Genomic DNA, 20,445 nt, shown 5'->3' on the forward strand with positions numbered 1-20,445 from the left:
TCGCATACGTGTATATGATGCATGTGAGGGGATGAACGGTCTGAGACATAAGAAAATCTAACAACGAGGCTCAATCTTATGGACGCCTGTTGTCTTTTTCTGTAAATTTGACTTTGGACATGCTTTTTTGATATACGTTTTGTAGCCCACGTTGCAAACATCTGTGTAATTCATATGACAACAAGGCTGAATATAAAAACAAGGATGTGAGATGGAATCTTGATGTTTTCAAATCCGGAGACACCGTGCATGAAACAGAACTAGCCTCTACCAGGCTTCGGGAGGCGGATAAAGCGCAGAAATTGTCCAATAGAGAGATAGCATGTCAGGGGAGTCGGTCTGCTAGAGAGTACAGTGCGGCAAACTGTACTATGTCTCTAGCGGACGACCTCCCCTGGTATGCTATCTCTATATTTTGCCAATTTCTACTATTTCTAGTACCCTCCTCCCGAAGCCTGGTAGAGGCTACAACAGAACCCTCAACGTACACGGTGCCACGTAGCCTTATATTACCTAAATGGATGATGGGATAAGTGTTTAAACAGACCAATAGGAAGAGTCCTGGCAATCACGTGATGAAGATTAGAAACTGAATCACTCGGATACTGTGTTGGCTACTCTTGTTATACGGACGGTGGGAGACTCAGAGTGAAGGGAAACGGACAGTTGGTTAATTGGATCAAACGAGTAATCGGCTGAACTGTGCCCTACTTGTCGGCATTTTACAAGGTACGCACTAGCCGGTAAGAAATGATGTAATTCATGTGCATACGTAAATGATGTTGTTAATTCTCTTTATATGTAACGACGGCTTTAATTTTAGGAGAATTACATGATGTGTTAGACTTTCAATGCACCAGTACGTTGTAATGTCAAGCATTCACACATACATCAAAGCGTTATTTTCAAACAGAACTTATTTCAGGCTATCTGGTTGCAGGTAGTTGCTTGATCTAGCGCTTTAATGTCATGAGATTATTTTGGTCTCTGACGATGTCATTTATGTTATGAGATTGTTGCTTCTCCTGTTTCAATGTCGAAACTTAGAGTGGTTAAATGATGACTCTCACGACGTAAAATGTTTTCCTAGTTTGGCTGTATGAAGTTCGCTACTTCCTTATTAGTTTGTGATTTAGTCGGTTGCCAGGAATTCTGTACAATTGTTATAAATGATTATTTGATATTGTTTGATATTCTAATTTCATGACCTTATGAAACATGACAAGAAATCGTAAGATACGGATGAACAATTAGTCAGTGTGACACAAACTTTGCTCCCCTGGGCTGTAATACCCTGGATGCCAAACTCGTTTCGGGCCGCTAGCATTTTCCTTCGGTAGCCAAGAGCCCCTTCCCCCGCGGGTCTAAATTACCGCTACGGGGAGACTAGCCCGGGGGGAGTTTGGCTGACCGTTTCAACACCAGACTAAGAAACCTCTCGGGCTCAACACCCCCGTAGCGGTAATTTAGATAGGCGGGCGAAGGGCTCTTGGCTGCCAAAGGAAAACGGCTAACGGCCCGATACTAGTTTGGCACCCAGGGTAGGGCTGTAACGGCTCCTCCCTACATTCTAGCGCGGCCGGCAAAAGTTGGGCGGGCCGCTGTAAGCTTGATTTAGACAGGCGAAATGAAAAAATCAATGCATGCAGGATGTCGTTTCTTGTAGCGTTACTGCCAATATTTTGGCAAATGCCCAGTACAATGGAACGCCTTCGTTCTGCCCCAACGATGGACACCAACTCGTGAATTCATAAGGCCACATCGATTTAATTGTATGGATGACATCCTCTGAAGACACCCAAACTAGTGCGCGCGGGCGAATAAAAAATAATTCTGGCCAAAAATAAAAATGCTACTAAACCACAGGAATACAAAGCTGGCATTGTGAATTTGCAGCAATACATAGCGACGTACTAGTATACGGCAAGCCGGCACATGCTGGCTTTTTGCAGAATTTATGAATCGGCACTGTACATATTTACTGAGTTCTTGAGTTGTCGAACTTCGGCAGCCTGGGTGCCGTCCTCCGGAGCTACCACCGGCTACGTATTGTCGCTAGCTACCATGGACTACTCAGACCTAGAGCCAGACCAGACTCTCGGAGGACGTGATCTTTTTTTTTTTTTTTTTTTTTTACAAAAGGCGAAAATCTATGCGTGCGCGGATGTCATCCATAAAATTAAGACGGTGTGGCCTGACTTACACTCACCCTTACAAATGTGCATAGAACGATGTGATCATTCTAATCATACTTAGAAAATGATTTTCCAAACATTTAGTAGAGTATTAGTGGATGAGCACTGACAATAAAACACAAAAGAGGAGACAAATAATTTGGTTAATAGGTCCCAGATATCTGACACTATCGTAGATCACACACTGTTGCTTGGATGCAGGCAAGACCTAAGGCTGACACGAAATGATATGTACTAGGTACATACCGGCTATACCAATACAGATACAGATATAGATAGGTGCGAATCTGCCAATTTTGTAGTGTAGATAGTAAGAGTACATTTTACCATAGATTGTTCTTTATAATTATATGACAGTGATAAACGCATACTTTTCGGCCATGTTTTAAATAAATTTCCCCACTTCAGATACTTGACAGTAAACGAAAAATATATATATATGTGTTAGCCTTTGATAAACCAAATCTAACTAATCATGCAGTCTCATACATTTATACAATCACTAAGAAGGGAGAGAAAGTTGAAAAGACGAAAATACACCATAATATAGTCGTTTATATATACATGCAATAGTTGTATATATATATATATAATACAACACGGGGTATTCCGTATCGCCCGAGGTATCGGCTCGCGGGAAGGCTGGGACCGAGGGTGTTGTATTTTACTTATGTCATACCCACCCAAGAAAATGCGCCTTTCAATGCAAGATGAGCCAAAAGCTGTTGCCCCTAAACCCTCAAATGCAACAGCACCAGTTCCAGCGTTCGGATTCTGTATTCGAATTTTCGAAAGCGGTGCACGCGGTTAGGGCTAAACGCGTTCGAATTGTTCTATGGAAGCCATGGAAGCGTTCGATAACGGGTTCCGGACCGGGCCGTACCGTAAAGTACGGCTCGGTCGGGAACCCGTTATCGAATGTTATCGCGGCCCGGGTATGATATCGATATAAGTATATGCACGATTATGTCGGGCCAAAATGCACAATAAAGGTCTTCAATCAATCAAAAGATCAGGTTACAACCATTCCACTTTTGAACTCTTTGCACCTAGCGCCTAATGCCATAACCTGCGTACATCAAACTATACAAATATGCCGCGATCGATTTGTTGATTTATATCATACCCGGGCCGCGATAAGGCCACACTGATTTGATTTTATGGATGACATCCTCTGGGGACCACAAAACTGATGCGAGAGGGCGAAAAAAAATCCAGCAAAAAAAAGAGGTGCTTAACCACAGGAATACAAAGCAGATATTGCGGATTGAACCACAGGACACAGTGACTGCATCAAACAAACACGTTTTTATTTGCAGGAGGTAGATGTAGATAGTCTTATTGAGGTCTCATCCTCCTTCGCAGCTTCCTCCTTCGCAGTTTTCTCTCCCTACAGAAAAACGTAAAAGATATTGCTTGACCTACATTGTAGGTAGATATGTCGTCATTGCTTGCGGGTTTCGTACAGACGTTTCCAGAATTTCTAGAATTACGAACTTCAAGTCATTGTATGTTCTTCGGTGGACGAAATATGAGATCTGGGGGTGGGGGTGAGTCGAATAACCTGTGATATTTACAGAACTAGGATGTGAGATGGAATCTTGCCGCGCCTTTGTGTTTTCAGATCCGCAAACACCGTCCCGCTATAAGCAATAACACAGAACTCACCCCTCGCCTAGGTGTTTCTTTTATATTACAACATATAAATCACAAGACGTGGTGGGGACACAAGTTTTTTCAACTTATATTAATGCCTCCACCAACACAGGGCACAATACAATTCCCTTACCCGGTTACGCATCGGCACTTGCAATCTTAATTATACGTAGTCTTTTTTAATCGTGCTTTGATTCTTAGCCCTTCATGTATTTGTGGGTATCCCTGCGAATCTATTTCTCATTTTATATTACACTGCCCTTTGCTTACTCAGTTAAGAGCTGATTTTCTTAACAATCTCTCTGACTTAATCGGTCCTTTGATTGATTTAGATGCCCTTTCTGAAAGTGCCAGGCTCCATCTTGTACTCAGGGGATCGTTTGCGATACCCTCTGAGTACAATGAAAAAAATTATGTTACTTACTCAAGCTTTTATAAGAGGCACTAAACGTTTCTTTGTTACATAGTATACTCTGGTTTGTTTGTAACATATAAATAATATAATACTTCTCTTGTTATTTCACTCCATACTTTAGTATGGAGGGAAATACTGTTTTTACTGATGATTCTCCTCCTTCTTCTTCTTCTCCTCCTGCCATTTCTTTAAATTGATTCAATTCCTTCATTTTTGGGCCAAACGACCTGGAATTTCGTATAAAGGTAGAGTGGGTAAATACCCCTAGGCGTTTTTTTATTTTTTGTGATACAAGCTTTTACAATCGTTTTATTTGCGTTTTTAGCTGTTCCCATAGGAAAGCAACGTAACGCAAGCAGGAGGTCAATGTTCACGGTTTTCACTGTCACCTCTGTACCGTGAACTTATCTTTACAGTTAGGAAATAATTCCTGGACTTTCTTTTTCCTGCAACTGTCACCACCGTGAATATATAGTTCCGTGAACATGTCCATGTTTCTCAGACCGTGAAAATTTTGCTACCGTTAGTAGCAGTTGCAATTTCGTCATTAGTAGTATTTAGATACCTGCAATATGTAACTTTGAAATTGAGATAAGTGTAAAGTAAAGCTGTCGAGATTTAAAGTGCTTGTCGTTGTATCTTTGTAAAAAAAGGGAGATAATGGCCAAGTGCCATTTTTGTAAATATCTGTCGAGATTCAAAAAGCTTGTCCTTGTATGATTGCAGTATGATTTATTCAGAATCTTCTATTTTTGTATGGGGAGGGAGATGGAGTGAAATATTACATTTGCTCCGAAGCAAATGTTGGCCTTTCTAGTTGATATATTGCTGTATGTATAGGGGCTTAGTTTTCAGCGTACTACTTTATGTTTATGACTATCTGTATGACTATTGTATTTATGTTTTTTTTTTTTTTTTATTCCAACATGTAATCACCAGACGTGGTGACGACACACTCAAGTTTTTTCAACTTATATTAATGCCGCCACCAACACAGGAGACAAATACATGACAGGACAATACTCATTTACACCTGAGCGAAGTGAGGAAAGTCGTGTAAAGTGCCTTTCCCAAGGGCACAAGATCGGTGGCATGTCAGGACTCGAACCCGGGACTCGAAGTTCCGAGTCGCGCACTCTGCCGCTACGCCACACGACCCCAGTATTTATGTTAAATGTTAAGTGGGGCTGTAAAATAAGTTGTATAACTTGAGTTCAGTCCCACTTCGTCCTTGTATTTGTATTGCTTTATTCAATAAAAAAATACAATTCTCATTTTCACTTGAGCGAAATGAGGAAATTTGTGTTAAGTGCCTGTCCCAAGGGCACAAGATCGGTGGCATGTCAGGACTCGAACCCGGGACCTTTTGGTTCCGAGTCGAGCACTCTGCCGTTACGCCACGCGGCCCCACAAAGTTGCAAGCTTTGGAATTCAATAAATTATAATCATCTTCACCGTGATTGCTTTTCTTATGCAGGTAACCATGTCGTCAGCTACTGGGTTGCTCTACTGCCTACTTTTCATGTCGACCCTGTTTGTATCGGGGGAGGCGCAGTGCAGCGGCTACAAATGCTGTGCTGAGGGGGATCAGAGCTGCTCCATAGAAACAGGAGATGGAAACTTCTGTTACTGCGAGCCTGGCTGTTTGTACAGGGATGACTGCTGCCAGGACTACCTGGAAACCTGTGGTGAGTTTTTCTCCCACTTCACCAACACAGATGTAATTTGCCCATACAATTTTTCATAACTATATTATGGTGGTCAACTAGGGTGTTTAGTCTGTCCTCCAGTCTTGTTTTTACTTTGCATAATACTGTATAAACCGTTACATCACATTCATCAATTGTTAGTTTTAATGTTGAACTTTAAACTGTTATTTTTTGGTATTTAATGTATAATGATATGGATTTTATTGAAAAACTTAGCAATTTTAATGTGTTATGCCATTTTTATGCCACATCTTTTAATTTGAAGAAATCAAATTGTACAGCAAGACAAAATTTAACCAACGGCTACAAGTTCTTGTTTGTTTTCACAAATAAACCATTTGATTGATTGATTGATTGATTGATTGATTGATTGACAAATTAAGTATGAGTAAGACCAGGTTGCTGCTCTTTAATCTATCTACACAAAAACAATTTTGCCAGTGTTCTTTGGATTTGATTTAATATATTTTATCATTATTTCTATTTGATTAATTTCCATAATTATCATTTGTCAGCAACATTAATGTTGTTGGGGCAGATCCCCCATTTTTTGTGTTTATATTAATTTCATTACGTGTTCTTCATTATATGGAAAAACAAACAGACATTCTGTAGGCCATGATGACGAAACTGATTTATATAATTTTGTCCAAACATGATTGAAAATGAGCATCATTTTATAATGGATTGTACACTATACAATGATAAGCGCCTATTGCTGTTCACCTTTCTTTCCGCTTGTTCAATTGATTTCAATACGTTAGATCCTATAGATAAATTCAACTACATTCTCAGGGGAGATAACCAATACAGTGTTCAAATAGGAAAATACATTAAAGAATGTTTCGATCTTAGAGACCACATGTTAGAGAATAGTTAAACCTTTATTGTTACCGCATACATATATTCTGTACGTAAGGTGACGTTATCCACACATGTATTTAGCTTTGTTAGACCTTTAGTTGTAGAAGACATCACAAAAGCCCCACAATAGTCTCTGCCTTTTCTATCTTGCTGTATTCGATGAAGAAGATTTTTTTCGTTTTTTAAATTTACCAGCTTTAGTCAGTACAAAAATCATACAACCACCAAAAAAACATACATAATAAAACAAAATATAAACAAAAGTAACGGGAATATAAAGTATCATCATTTGTCTGTCGTTTAAACAGTTGTTAATGTAAGGCAATCATTTATATAACATAAAAGGTGTCAGATTTCACAAAATAAACATAATAAACAAAACAAACAAACAAAAAAGATTATGACATGATATGCGTGCTGTCTGCAGAATCCCAGGATGAGCCGAATGACAGTTTTCCTGGCGATGTCTTCATCACTTCCTCCCTACTGGAAGCTACAAGTCGTGTTGACACGGTCATCGACATAGCCAGGGAGATGTACAACGACCCCAACAGGTAAGGAACACAAGGAATACGCTTTTGACAAAATATTTGTACATAAACACACAACAAAAGTTCAGCTACGCTGGGGAGCTTTCGAGATGTACTCTGTCTCTTCTTCAACCCGATTAAGATCTTGCATTAGAGTCCACTTGTATGATGATACATTTTTGTAATAGAAGAAGATGCGTCTGTCATTAATAGATAGAATAGATAGAATAGATTAGAATAGCAGTTACATTGTTCCTATTACCTGTTCACATATTGCATATTTACTTTTTTATCCTGTATGTATACCAACGTTATTAGATTTAAGTAGAGATAGTAGGTTCGATAAGTATATCGTACACGTAGAAGTTCCTGTCAGCAAATAGTCTTATACATGTATCACCACATTTTCTTGTCAATGTATGCAATTAGCCCTCGGGCAGGAATTTGCAATAAACAACATAACATAATAATTATTCTCATTAAGGGGTTAGCCTTAAGACTTTATCAGAATTTCCATTAGCCATTTTCGCTAGTCTTCTCATACATCCTGTATACGCAAAGTCATGATGTTTACCCTCGCAGAAGGAAAACATTGTTTTTGCTCTGTTTCTTCTTCCTCTTCTTCTTCTCCAAACAAATAAGGTCAATGACCCGAACCAGACGTCTTTCACCATTGTAACTAGTGTTGGTTTGCAACATGTTGCAAATTTATAGCAGGAGGGATTTAGAGTCCTGTCGTCATGTATATGAATGTTTTTGAGTAAGAATTAACAGAGCAGACCATTTGTGACGTCTGTCACCACGGTAACTAGTGTTATTGGATCATGTTGCAATTTTATAGCAGGAGGGATTTAGACTCCTGTCTGACAATATATATCAATGTGTTTGAGCAGAGCAGACCATTCGTGAAGGTAAAGATTATGCATTTTGCTTTGCAATGTTACGATGTTACCAGTGTGTTGTTTTGGTACTTTTCAGGGAATGGACGCCGTCTGACTTCCTGGACCTGTTCCGGCACATGTGTAAGGGCGCGCAGCAGGAGGCACGGGCGGCTGAGATCATGGAAAATACCATACAGCTGGTGGCCCAGAAGGTCAAGGTTTACCGTAGGAAGGGAAATATGATCGAAGGTAGAATTCTCCTTACAGGTAGAATTCTAGTTGATGAGTTGAAACAAGTACCTATGTAAGGTGATGAGCAGATTTGATTGTATAAAAGGGGGCCTGCATGGGGGGAGGGGGGAGTGATTGCGAATTACGCAAACTTTTTACTGCCGATTACGAAATACGTTTCATCCTCAGAGCTGATTAAAACAGTTATACGTTACAGCTTATGTACTGACTACGATGATTTTTTTCTTTTACTTTAGCCGGCTGTCTACGACTACAAAGACTAAAAAGGCCTGATTACGCCTTACGAAAAGGGATTAACTTGCAGGCATCAAAACACTTCACCAGTTTCCCAACCCCAGAATGCAATGCGAAAATATGGGGGTAACCCTTGTTTGCATAGGACTGGAAATCAGACGTCTTTCACCATTGTAACTAGTCTTGGTTTGCAACATGTTGCATTTTTATAGCAGGAGGGATTTAAAGTCCTGTCCTCATGTATATGAATGTGTTTGAGTAAGAATTAACAAAGCAGACCATTCGTAAAGGTAAACATTATGCATTTGGTCTGCAAATGTTAGGTCACACAGTCTTAATATTATGGATGGCATCCTCTGAAGACCCCCAAACTAGTGCGTGCGGGTGAATAAAAAATCCGGCCAAATATAAAAAATGCTACTAAACCTAAGGAATACAAAGCTAGTATTGTGAATTAATGGCAGCACATAGAGCTGATTAAAACAGTTATACGTTACAGCTTATGTACTGACTACGATGATTTCTTTTTTTACTTTAGCCGGCTGTCTACGACTACAAAGACTAAAAAGGCCTGATTACGCCTTACGAAAGGGGATTAACTTCCAGGCATCAAAACACTTCACCAGTTTCCCAACCCCAGAATGCAATGCGAAAATATGGGGGTAACCCTTGTTTGCATAGGACTGGAAGGCATCGGAATGATCCTTTTTACGTTAAACAGCTTGTTTTTCACTGTGTTTTGAGGTGTTGGGGCATTTCATGCTCAACATTAATTAAATTAGTATGGGCCGAATCTGAAAACAAATAGAGAATGAAGTTTTAGTGTTCTTTTCAACATGGAACATGTGGTTTGTAACGTTACAGCATCAGTATAGCGTTACCACTATAAGGTTACAAACCACATATTCCAAAAAATTCATTCTCTTTTCGTTTTCAGATTCAAGTAATTTAATTAACGTTGAGCATAAAATGCAGTGAAAAGCAAGCTGTTTAAATTTCACGTCAACAGGATCATTCCGATGCCTTCCAGTTATATGCAAATGAGGGTTACCCCCTATTTTCTCATTGCATTCTGGGGATGGGAAACTGGTGACTAGGGTCGACGCACGCCTGGATAGGGGCGATTTTCTATCGCTCTACCCTGACAGAAACACTTCAAACATTTTTTCTATCACATAGACCTTCCTGTCATCAGCGAAATGATCTCTCAGGAGCAGCTCAACAACATCGCCTCCCTCTCCGGCTGCGCACGCTCCGTGACTCGGGTCAACTGTCCCTCCGACTGCTTCTCCAGCAAGTACCGCACCATCGACGGGAGCTGCAATAACAGGGAAAATCCGCTGTGGGGCTCTTCACTCACACCCTTCCACCGTTTCCTGCCGCCGATCTACGAGAACCAGTGGAACGAGCCAGTGGGCTGGAACAAGACTCGGGAGTACAACGGGTTCACCCTGCCCAGCGTCCGCCATGTTTCCAACCAGGTAGGTCTGAATAACTACCAACTTTATCAGATTTCCATTCTTCTTCCAATTCTAGTCTTCCTCGAGTTCACGTACATGTACGGTACTCAGTGCAATACAGTACAGGTACTTCACAATGCCAGGATTATCTTTGAGCTGAGGAAGAAAGGGCAGCTTTCTTTTCCCAATGTTTCTAAAGAATCGTCGGCATTCGTTGGCGATGTGGCTTGACAATAACAATAATTCAAACGGCAATTTATATTGCAGCAATCACATGCCGAGCTATGAAATAGTGATGAAAAGTACTGCAAGAAATATACTACATTTTGTTTCTGATGATTATTGGTTAAATCTATTTCAGTATAGAATAACAGGCTTTTTCTAAAATTACACTATTGTCGATATGCAATTGTTTACTTACGCCAAAAAGCAGTTACTCAAGCAACTGGATATGATTTTGGAAACGGTCAGACGTTTCAGCTAGTATCCACTAGCTTTCGGCAGTGACTGAGAGACCAGAGGGGAATTGCAGGTTTAGGGGAAAAAAGAGAGAGATAGAAAATCGCCCCTATCCAGGCGTGCATTTGTCCTCTGGTCTCTTAGAGTCACTGATCATGACGAAAGCTAGTGGATACTAGCTGAAACATCTGGCCGTTTCCAAAATCATATCCAGTTGCTTGAGTAACTGCTTTTTGGCGTATGTATTACCTGGATGTGTAACCTTCATCGACGCATTGTTTACTTAGCTCATGACCACGGCAACAAACGTGGAGGATCCTGACTACACCCACATGCTGACTCAGTGGGGACAGTTCCTGGACCACGATATCGATCTCACCGCTACTGCTGTAGGGCGCACCATGTTCAAACCAGGGTCGGTTAAATCCATGTTACAGACGGCCAGCACAGTAGAATTCAGGCTCTACCGATTCTCCCTCTCTCTGTCTCTCTCTGTCTTTCTCTGTCTCTGTCTCTCTCTGTCTGTCTCTCCTCTCACTCTCTCTCTCTTTCTCTCTCTCTCTCACCTCTCCCCCATCTCTCTCTCCCTCTCTCTGTCTGTCTGTCTCTCTCATCTCTCTGTCTCATCTCTCCCCCCTCTCTCTCTGTCTCTCTCCCCCCCCCTCTCTCTCTGTATCTCTCTCTATCTCATCTCTATCTCATCTCTCCCCCTCTCTCTGTCTCTCTCTCTTATCTCTTTCCCTCTTTTCCCCTGTGGTCTAAATCTACAAAACGTTCTGCATCTTCATTCAGTCTTTCTCCATCTTATTACACTGTATCTCCTGTCTCACGAGCTCGATCCCTTAGCTCTTGGAGTTTCTTTTCTGCTGTGGGAGGGCCTACATAGCCCTGCGTGCTTCATGTCTCCCTTCGGCATGTTGAGCAGATTGACAGAGTGCCTTCCTCTAGCTGCGTGTCCTAGGCCTGTATCTGCTGGAGCCCAGGATTGAGAACTCCGGGGCTTTTTGTCCAGGTGTATCTTATGGCATTGTAAGAATATGTCCAAACATTGACTTCCCGAGTTGTTTAGCTTTTGCGACACGACAGAGGTGTCGCAGATTTTGTCATTTGTCACCATGCTTTTTGACCATTGAGCTGTGATGGCACGCAAGTTTTTTTGGTGGCAGCTATAGTTGCCTTTGGTGCTGCCCAGCTGCTGCAGTTGCTGCTGCACATTATGGTGGACATGTACACAGCAATCATTGTACAGTTGTAGATTCTCGACCCACTAGTTATGGGTTCACCACACCACGAAGTGGTGGTGAACCCATATTGCTTTTTCTGATGTTTCTTCTCCCCCTTCTCCTCCTTCTCCTTCTCCTGCCATTTTTAAATGGATTCAGCTTCTTCATTTTAGGGCCCAAGGTCCTGAAATTTGGTATGGAGGTACAGTGGGCAAATACCCCTAGGCGTTTTTTAAATTATTGTGATACAGGCTTTTAGAATGGTTTTATTTGAGTTTTTTGGCTGTGTTATAGCAAATGTATTACTGTGTTAGTGTGCCTTGTTTACCACGTTTGGGCATGATTCATCACAATGGAATGCAGGGCAACAACCAATAGGCATGCAGCTTTCCTCTATTCTTCTTGCTGATTGGCTGTTGGGATTTAACTTGATTAACACCTGCACAGAGCATTTCCACCTGCACAGAGCATTTCTTGCTGATTGGCTGTTGGGATTTAACTTGATTAACACCTGCACAGAGCATTTCCATACTGACAGTATGTCTGTATTCAAGTGTTTTGGTAGGTATTTCAAGCTTTCCTGCTCCAGCATTGGAATTCGGGGCATGGTACGTTTTTTTTTATTTTGAAAATCAACAGTTTGCATTATGCAATTAAAAATCCTAACCAATAAAGTAGGGAATAGCTATCCAACTGTTGTTTTAGTTGTATTTTACTTCATATTATAGTTATATCAATGTAAATCATTGTTTTCCCTTGTGTTTCTCATTCTTTCCCTGCCATGTCGTAAAATGTGGTGAACCCATCGCTGTATTTGCTCCAAAGCAAATATTGGCCTTTCTAGTTCTTATTTTCTTATGTTGAGAAATATTTTCTTGCCAGGGGGATTTTCAAGAAAATTCAAGAAACATTCTTCAAAGATTTTGTATGTTTATTCTTCTTCTATGAATTTTATTCTTTTTTTTCATAAGAAAAAAATATTTCTACTATCATGCTCACCAACAACAATGTTAAGAATTGTTAGAATTTTAAGAAAGTTTACGGTATTTTTTCTGCTACAAGAAATCTTTTTCTCTGTACAGAATGGTTTTCTTGCTTCAAGAACAGTTAGCTCTTAGTTCAAGAAATATTTTCTTGCTGACAGAATCGTTTTCTTGCTAGAAAAACAAGAAAAAGCATGTTTGTTAGTGTTGTTATAACGCCCCACGACTGTTCCTTCCAGGATGAACGTGACGTCGTGTTCAGAGACATGTGAGAACATCATGCCGTGTTTCCCCATCCCCATTCCTGACGGAGACCCCCGCATAGACAACGTTCTGGATAAGGTTCAAGATTTCATTTGATTCAGTTTTAACATGGGCCTGTAATGCCTGTATACATGTAAAAAAATATTAATGATCTCGTGTAAAAACAATTACAATAGAGAAGTAACATTTGCAAATCAAATGCATAATGTTTACCTTCGGACAAGGTTTGCTCTGTTAATTCTTACTCAAATACATACATGTACGACTAGTATATGGTGACAGGAGCAGAGCAGACCATGAAATTGCAACATTATGTAACCCAACACCAGTCACCATGGTGACAGACGTCAACAAATCATGCCATTGGTCAGGTCATAGGTCACTGTTTGGTGAAAAAGAAGAGGAAGAAACGGAGCAAAAACAATATGTTTTCCTTCGGTAAACATAATTACCTAGAACATGTAGGGAAATATTCAACGTACATCTATCGACCTAGGCCAATATATCTATTCACCTGAATGTTCACCCGACTCCAGGTCAGTCGGTACCCTTTCCCAGGGTAATGAGACCGTTCATGCAGTTACGACAGTATTGACAGCTTTATAGTGCTTTACATAACAATGTAACACTCCATACTATAGTATCATGTATTGAAGAATGCTGTTAAATTAGTTACACTAGTTTGATTAGACTATAGTTGCTGATAATCCATCATTTTTGCAATACATTGTACCTGTTGTCGTTGTGCAATAAACTTTGACTTGACTTGATTATGATCGATTATCAGAGTCTACCCAAGTGACAGCTACGTAACCTAAGACCAAGGCACATGGTTTTCATAGTAAAACATGGAACTTTATTCCAACACACAGTGGTTTACAGAGAGATCAAATTTTCAGCGACCACTGTCGTCTTCATCAGGATAATTAATGACCAATCACTTCACAACGTGATCTCGCGAGAGTTACGGTTTACAAACACGTGACCTTATTCACACTAGACTTTACTGATACGTGACGCAAGCAATTGATCAAAAGTGAGAGGGAGTTTATATCGTCCACCATCTCTATTAAGTGAAGGCTGAAGTGCTCTGATATATATGGCCTCCTTAATGCCTCTTAAAAAGTAGTCCTGTTCATTGTCCAGTATTCTAACTTTGTCCAGAGAGACGGTATGGCCCAGTGATTCGATGTTTTTCCTTCAGGCCTGCATGCCGTTCACCCGCTCCAGCGCCGTGTGCGGGACAGGAGAGACGTCCTCCCTCTACAACACGTCCGTCATCCCCCGAGAACAGATCAACCAGATCACCAGCTTCATCGACGCCTCACAAGTCTACGGCTCGACCTTCGGGGTTGCCCAGTCGTGAGTTTCAAATCTAACTTTCCCCAGCCATAATGGAATGGCCAAGTGGGTAGACTGATCGCCTTGCATTCTGTAGGTCTTGAGTTCGATCCCCGACCGAGCCATACCAACGGCTTTAAAATTTGATATGGGTAAAAATGAGTATGGGAGTTGAGCCCACACCACTACGAGACAGTGTATTAGCCCCCTGCTGTAGTGCTTGCACTGCTGTGTCGCCCAGGGCAATTGAAACGGAGATGGGGCCGATGTACTTAATGCGGGAAGGAACTCGCCATAGTATCCAACGCACACGCGTAGGCTCACTGATTCTGCAGATCTGCGAAAACTGTCAAAAAGTACTCTTTCATGAAAACAAGAAGTTTACTGTCCTATCAAATGGCCTTTTTTTGCACATGCGAATTTTAAAGACAGCGCAAATGGAGTTCGTTATATGTACCTGGTAGCTATACAGGAACCTGGTAGCTATACAGGGATTTCCATTCATTGTGTGTGGAACCAGCATATGCATAAAAACGTTAAACGGCGCGCATTGAAAAATTGTCCAGCCTTCAGCGACATTCAGTACGTAGCCTCATGCATTATCTGTACGTATCTGTATCTGTATAGCCGGTAAAACCGTCTATCGGCGTATCACAGCGGCGCGGCGGCAGCTAGCTATATCACACCGAACGACTTGTTACACTCAATCTTTGCACATTTGATTGCAGGAGTTGTTTAAAGCTTTTTTAGTGATGATGTCCCAACTGTGCTTGGTGGCAACGAATTCCAGTCTACGATAGTTCTCAGAAAATACGAGTTTTTGAACATCTCAATTCTTGGTTGATAACTCTGATATTTGAAGGCATGACTGTTTGAAGTGTTTCTTTCTAGAGCGTACTGTTTCTTTCTAGAGCGTAGACGGACCGCTCTTCGCATTTTGCGTAGAGCGTATTCGCCGTTTTAATTCTGCGTAATGCGTTGTAGCAACTTGGAATTTATCGTAAAGCGTAATCGAGAGGTTTCCGAATTCAGCGTAGAGCGTTGTCGGGACCCCCCCCCCCCTGCAGGCCCACAAAGAGGTTTGAAAACCTGCCGGTTGATACCAGTTTGCTTTTTTGCATGCTTAGATTTCAGTCACCTAACCTGTCAATTTTTGGGAAGCATACATGTACTAGTAGTTACTCCTCATTTATCTGACAACTTTGTTATTTTGTCTTTCGACAGACTGCGAGACTTCAGTACAGATGACGGTCTGTTGCGCGTCCAGGAAGGAGCAGACATCAGCTCAGGAATGGACCTACTTCCTTACCAGAATGAGGAGACGACCTCCTGCCTTCAGGTCAGTGGGGAAAATCCGAGCATAAAACAAAAAAGGAAAAATCTCACAGAGAAGTCGACTCTGTGGGAACTCACTTCAAGTATGATTTCTCGTGAGTTACAGAGGTTACGCCGCTTCATGTGGCCGCACGGCATTCGGTAAACGGTCGACAAGAAAAACAACAACAAAAACAAACATGGCCGCCACGGCTATTTTCTTTCGGTATGTACACTTCACTTCATCGTCAATATTTACGACATAAACAAGGGTCGATAAGGCCAAATAAAGAAGGCCAGTTGTAGACAAGACATCTAGGAACACAAAACGAGGAGAATTTTTCTTATCGCCCCTGAAATTATTTCTGTTTCGTAAGTTTTGTCGGGCAAAACATCGTAGGCATGAACAGACATGCACGCCCTAGAGATATATTATATTCATGTCGTGCAAAATATCATTAGAAATATCACTGTATCATATCTAGACATTTTCAAAAATGTGTGTTTAATCCATTGCATGATACATACCTTGTGAATCCTGATTGTTAGTAGCGAAAAGGGCACAGAAGTTGGAGTCCTGTTACATCTGACCGACTTTTTTTCTAACTTTGCCCAAGCACGAATCTGGGATAGCGCGGTGTATTCTTGGATAGTTTGGAGGCTATTCGGAGAGTTTGTGCTGTATTCGATACGTTTTAATACTTGCGCGCATAATGGTACCTTATCGCATATTGTTAAAAAATATTCATTTTCACTTCAAAAAAATACTATAAGTAAGAGGACTCCAACCCGCACCTGTCCTCGCCTAATTAACCCAATACAAACGTCGGTTATTTAGGATCCCAATGGAGGAGACATCGTCCCGTGCTTCCTTGCCGGCGACGGTCGGAGTAACGAAGTCAACACGCTGATCGCATCACACACCATCTGGGTCCGCGAGCACAACCGACTAGCCCGGGAGCTGAAACGTATCAATCCGCACTGGAACGGGGAACAGATCTACCAGGAGGCCCGTAAGATCGTCGGCTCGGAGATGCAGCACATCACCTACACCGAGTACCTCCCCAAGATCCTTGGTCAGACAGGTAGAACACCATCTACAATGTACCATAGAGTTGCCATAATCGATACGTATTAATGATGGTCTCTCTCCTTCAGGAACCGGATTTCTGGCCCTGACTTTCGTTAGAAAGTTTGAAACTAAGGGCCGTCATCTTTTTTTTCGTCCTTGATATCCTACAGCTCGGATTATTTTTTTTTATTCTCAAACACATCCAAATACTTTTACCTTAAACCCATCGCCATATCCGTGTACCAGTTGCGGTTCCTCACCTAGCAAGTTCTGTGTAAGCTACAGCAGCCTTTCAGGTGCATGTAAGTTTGAAAGGACGAGTAGAAGTTGATACACATTGAGCCCGGAACATATAATGTTGTCTTTGAAAAACTCTTATGTGCCCCAAGTTTGTTTGTTATGACGCAAAACGTCAAAGTTTGTCATGTTTAAGGAAATGAAACTGTTTATCACTCATAACGCGCCCTTTAATTTTCCGACTCACCATTGCTTGCTGAAGTTATTCAGGGATTATAAACCAGTTCCTGGAGCGCCTATGGTGAAAGTGTAGAATCGACGTCAACGTCAAAAACAAACATCGTCACTGTGGCACGTCTTTCTGTATCCGATGGTGTAAGTGTAGAATCGACGTCAACGTCAATCGGCGTCAACTATAATGTAAGTGTAGAATCGACGTCAACGTCAATCTGCGTCAACTATAATGTAAGTGTAGAATCGACGTAAACGTCAACGTCAATCGGCGTCAACTATGGTGTAAGTGTAGAATCAACGTCAACGTCAAAAATAAACATCGTCACTGTGGCACGTCTTTCTGTATCCGATTCAGGGATGGACCAGATTGGAGAGTACGCCGGGTACGACCCAGACGTGAACCCCTCGACCCGGAACGAGTTCGCCACTGCCGCCTTCAGGTTCGGCCACGCCGCCATCGCCGGAACGGTCAGGCGGTTTGATGAGGTAAGACTAAATTCACCTTTTTTTATTCATCAAGACATCAAAACATAACAAGGACAGTGTGGCGCTGCACTCAAGCTTATAACTTATATTAACAGCACCATACAACAAGAAAGTACAATTAACATTGTATTTGAAAATACACAAAGTTGACATATCTGTGCGCCGTAGTCCCGCCACCCCAAGACATTAAAAATGCTGACCGACAAACTCCGACCTATACCATAATTTCAGGCAGAATTCATCCATGCAAAGTCTTAGAGAGATTGTTTACGTTAGGTTGATATTATTCCCGTTTTGTTTCATTAGTATAATACGTTGATAGTGTCATTGATTCCAGTTTTGCTATTTTACTACAATAGGACACTGCCTGGCACTACATGGTACAACAAGTGCTCGAGAGCTTTCTGCATGTATATATTATACATGTATGCTGCTATCATGAATAATGATGACTAAAGTTTATATATGAAAAAAGAGACACAAAATGCAAACCGTTTTAGTTCGAATCATGAAAAGAATGACTTATGTTAAGTGGCAAGCTTTTCCGAAAAAAGTCTGTAGCACCCACGTTCTCATTCACATGAGTATCTAATAATTTCCAATTCTTCAAACGTTTATCTGTCTACTGTAAGGCAGAAGGTAGACATGCCAAAATAAATACGGTATTTCAGCATTGCTACTTATGTTAGGCCACAAGGACTTAATTTTATGGATGGCGTCCTCTAAAGACCCCCAAACTAGTGCGCTTGGGCGAATAAAAAAAATTCCAGCCAAAAATAAAAACGCCGAAATACACATCTGGTGTTGTGAATGTATATGTGCGGCAGTACATAGCGACGTATACGACAGGCCGGCACATGCTGGCTTTTTGTGGAATTTATGAATCGGCATTGTACGTATGTACTGAGTTCTTGAGTCGTGGAGCTTTATGGTCATCCATAAAATTAAGTCGGTGTGGCCTTATACAATTTTGTTCTCGTGTCTGTAGAATTATGAGGAGGACCTGCAGATCGGGAATGTCGCCCTCCACGAGACCTTCTTCTCTCCGTGGCGCATCGTGAAGGAGAGTGGTGTAGACCCGGTGGTCCGGGGGCTCATGGGAGGGTTCGCCAAGCTGGTCACTCCTACAAATGTAAGGTTGTGTCTTCAACACATAGTTTCATTCCCGTATACGTTAGAATCCAACACAGTCACCCTCCGCACGATCTTGTTCTCCTGATCGTGTGACTGCCACAGGGAGACAGCTCAGGAACAGCAACATGTTTACTTTGCCTAAAGCTAGGGCACTACGCTTGAAAAAGCCTTTTTTTACATTGTGCAGTAAGACTCTACAATGACAGTATTAATATTTGAAAACCCATGTCTGCTATTTCCTGCTGTAGATTGAATGGTGTTTATACACATTTGTATGTAGTGTGTTTCTGTGTACTTGTCCTTTTGTTTTTTTAACCAATTGTAAAAATAGATCAAGGTGCATTAGCATTTCCTGCTTTTGTACGATTTTGTTTGACTGAATAAATTGAATGAAATGGCCGTAGTGATGGTACGTACCCATAGATGATACATAGTCACCCAACTAGCCCAAAACAGAGGTCGCAAGTCTCTCATTTTCTTTACAGTTTACACAGGTAGATTATGATAATGATTACATACAAATTTTATACTTCAACTACCGGGTACATGCAGTGCAATAGGGCATGCAGTATCCACAGTTTGCATTTGCATAGTCATCATACATGGCATGTTCTTTTGCGCGATCTTTCCGGGCAACTCTGAGCAGGTTGTACTTGCTTGATGTTTTATATAATTTAGTACTTTTATACATGTGATCTATTTAATCTGTAGCAGTCGGAACATCAACAGATACCAATTATGCAAATGGAATAATTGGCATAATCAATGTGAACATTCTGTGACTCCTTATTGGTGAATCATGGGAATTTTATACCTTGTGACATTAAATTACTTATAGGTTAAGATAAATCATGTTAATGTGGGGGTCATTTGCATTATTAATGAGGACATGTTGAAATGAAATATGACAAAGGAGAGGAATTACACACGAAAAATATTGTAATTTGAATTTAGAAAACCATAAATTAAACTTGATTATGTTAATTACGACCTTATTTCCATAGTCAACGAGACAAATAAAAAAACATATAAAGCTCATATATTTCATGGAGGTATGAGATCTCCGAATTCTTGTTACAGTCTGTTTTGCCGTTGCTGCTTTATTAGGTAATGCATGAGGAGCTCTCCCAGAACCTCTTCGCCTTGATGAACCAGATAGCGCTGGATCTGGCCTCCCTCAACACCCAGCGCGGCCGTGACCACGGTCTGCCCTTCTACAACGACTGGAGAGTCTTCTGCAACCTCACCCGGGCAGGTGAGACACATGTGTGGTAATATTAGGGGATGTTTACGTATCCATGTAATAGTTTGCTTCAAACGCAACCATTTGGTAGACTAGGAGAATTATACTAATGCACTGCGCAGAAGTTGCCAAGGGCCCGCCCTAGGGCAAGATGGGGAGACCAGTTCTTCCCCACACTTTGGGAGCTGGGTGACAAAGACGACTGGAGGGTCTGTGACGGTGACAGATCAACGTAACGGGACCTGTGCATGACCGTGGC

General features: G+C 41.3%; 1 pseudogene; it reads left to right on the forward strand.

The window, feature by feature from the left end:
• Positions 1-5,749: 5,749 nt before the first annotated feature.
• LOC109472444 overlaps positions 5,750-20,445 on the forward strand; it is a 19,773-nt pseudogene continuing 5,077 nt past the window's right edge.

Source organism: Branchiostoma belcheri, unplaced genomic scaffold (assembly GCF_001625305.1).
Source record: "Branchiostoma belcheri isolate BF01 breed outbred unplaced genomic scaffold, Haploidv18h27 scaffold276, whole genome shotgun sequence".
Classification (NCBI taxonomy): Eukaryota; Metazoa; Chordata; class Leptocardii; order Amphioxiformes; family Branchiostomatidae; genus Branchiostoma; species Branchiostoma belcheri.